Source organism: Haematobia irritans, chromosome 2 (assembly GCF_050003625.1).
Source record: "Haematobia irritans isolate KBUSLIRL chromosome 2, ASM5000362v1, whole genome shotgun sequence".
Classification (NCBI taxonomy): Eukaryota; Metazoa; Arthropoda; class Insecta; order Diptera; family Muscidae; genus Haematobia; species Haematobia irritans.
The window spans coordinates 101,194,214-101,196,910 of NC_134398.1; the positions used below are offsets into that span (position 1 = coordinate 101,194,214).

Genomic DNA, 2,697 nt, shown 5'->3' on the forward strand with positions numbered 1-2,697 from the left:
GCCCCCAAAATTGGCTTGCGATTGCTCTAAGAGAAGCAAATTTCATCCTATCCGGCTGAAATTTGGTACATGGTGTTAGTATATGGTCTCTAACAACCATGCAAAAATTGGTCCACATCGGTCCATAATTATATATAGCCCCCATATAAACGGACCCCCAAATTTGGCTTGCGATTGCTCTAAGAGAAGCAAATTTCATCCGATCCGGTTGAAATTTGGTACGTGGTGTTAGTATATGGTCTCTAACAACCATGCAAAAATTGGTCCATATCGGTCCATAATTATATATAGCCCCCATATTAACCGATTCCCAGATTTGGTTTGCGGATCCTCTAAGAGAAGCAAAGTTCATCCGATCAGGTTGAAATTTGCAACGTGGTATTAATATCTGGCCGCTAATAACCATGCCAAAATTGGTCCATATCGGTCTATAGTTATATATAGCCGATCCCCAATCACACAAAAATTTGTCCATATCGGTTCATAATCATGCTTGCCACTCGAGCAAAAATAATCTAGAAAAATTTTATTTCTATAGAAAATTTTGTCAAAATTTTATTTATATAGAAAATTTTGTCGAAATTTTATTCCTATAGAAAATTTTGTCAAATTTTATTTCTATGGAAAATTTTGGCAAAATTTTATTTCTGTAGAAAATGTTGTCAAAATTTTAATTCTATAGAGAATGTTTTCAAAATTTTAAATCTTTTGAAAATTTTGTAAAAATTGTATTTCTATAGAAAATTTTGTCAAACTTAATTATATACGTATTTAATCGGCCATTTTAAGTTTAATATATACCACGTATGGACTACGTGGTATAAATTACTGTATTAGGAAATTTTAAGATACCTTGTCATCGGCAAAAGTTACCGCAACCCAAGTAATTCGATTGTGGATGACAGTCTTCAGTAGAAGTTTCTACGCAATCCATGGTGGAGGGTACATAAGCTTCGGCCTGGCCGAACTTACGGCCGTATATACTTGTTTTTAACTATTAGTGTTATTTTATTTGTACATGGACGAAAAGACTGTTTTCATATATTTCGGTGTAAAAATGAAATGTTTGGAACTCAAATATTTAACATATTACTTTTAAGTGCAAGCATATAATGGTCATATAGACTACCCAGCAAAAAGTTTCGAAGTTGTTCCAATGGCACAGCTTTAAATTCACTTCTTAAAATGCCCGACCAAAGATGTCCTACACAGCAAGTTATTTTAATTCACTTTTTTCATATTTTTAAGGGTTAATTTTAACTTTGTTTAACACCACTTCAGGATCTAAAACTAACATTTTTACTATTTGTTTGGATACTCTTTTGTTGCTGGGTAGCATAACATATTTGCGACATATAATAAATACATTTATTAGATCAAAATATTATGTTTCACTCATTAAAAATGTTTCGTAGTTTGAGGAACAAATTGGAGTTCAAAACTGCAAAAATGTCTTTAGTGTTATAGGAATTTAAAGATGGGTGCATATTTCGTAAAATTAACAATGTTAATAAATTCTGAACTATTTTGTGGGATACATGAATTTAGCTAATCTTTATGCATCATTTCTGTATGATTTTTTACTCTGTTTTAGTTAATTTAACTAACGTGCGCAAAAAATTATTAAAGTCATCGAATCTTTCTTAAAAGCTACTAATTTCACGAACTAAAAATGAATTAAATCGGTTTTGCTTTTTTGAGTGTGAAGAAAGAGATAAATTGGCTGGATTTTGACGAAATTTAATGCTGATTCCAAAGATTTTGTCTTTAAACTAAAGATTTTTGGTAAAAATAATTGCGTGTGCCGTGACTCGAACCTGGATTTTCTGCTCCACACGCATTAACAGTCGCCTTATCACATTGCACCACCGTCGGAGTTTCCATAACAACGTCTTAAGATTATTTTAAGACTTTTCATGCGTAAAGAAGAACATCATAGCCAAGATTGCATTGGGAACGGCGTTGATAAAAAATGCTAAAATATAAACGAGATGGTGGTAATCATGTGTGGCATATATCTAGCGTTAGTTTTGGGGACGCGTCCTCAAAATTCACGATGCGTACCCTGCTGTCCTCATAACTAACGGTGCGTAGGAAATCGCCGAAATAAATGGAATATGTGGTCCATATAGTGCAATTTTGGGTTAGATGAGCTTAAAAAGATGTGGAGAATATTTCAGACTCGTAAAATCATATATATTTTTGTGTCCCCAAAATTAACGCAAGGCATACATATATATATATATATATATATATATATATATATATATATATATATATATATATATATATATATATATATATATATATATATATATATATATATATATATATATATATATATATATATATATATATATATATATATATATATATATATATATATATATATATATATATATATATATATATATATATATATATATATATATTACCAACAATCATATCACTAACAAAAATATTCTTTCTTATTGACTAATATTGTCAATAAATTTTAATATTTTTGAACTATTGTTAAAATTTAAAATAAATAAAAAGATTTAGATAAATTTGTTTACAATTCTTTTTTTGATGATTTATTTATGAAATTGAGCTAAAAAAAAGAGCATAAAGACTAAAAAAATCATTGCTAAGATATATCTACTTTATTGTTAAAAAAATTATTTTTGTTTTATATTAAAATTGTTAAAAGATTAT

General features: G+C 28.8%; 1 long non-coding RNA gene across 1 annotated transcript; it reads right to left on the bottom strand.

Moving 5' to 3' along the window:
• Window positions 1–1,724: 1,724 nt before the first annotated feature.
• On the bottom strand, window positions 1,725–2,153 carry LOC142223549 (uncharacterized). Its single transcript, XR_012718785.1, has 2 exons — window positions 2,065–2,153; window positions 1,725–1,975 (listed from the first exon to the last, which is right to left on the bottom strand). It is a non-coding gene; the product is annotated as an uncharacterized LOC142223549 (long non-coding RNA).
• Window positions 2,154–2,697: the final 544 nt, after the last annotated feature.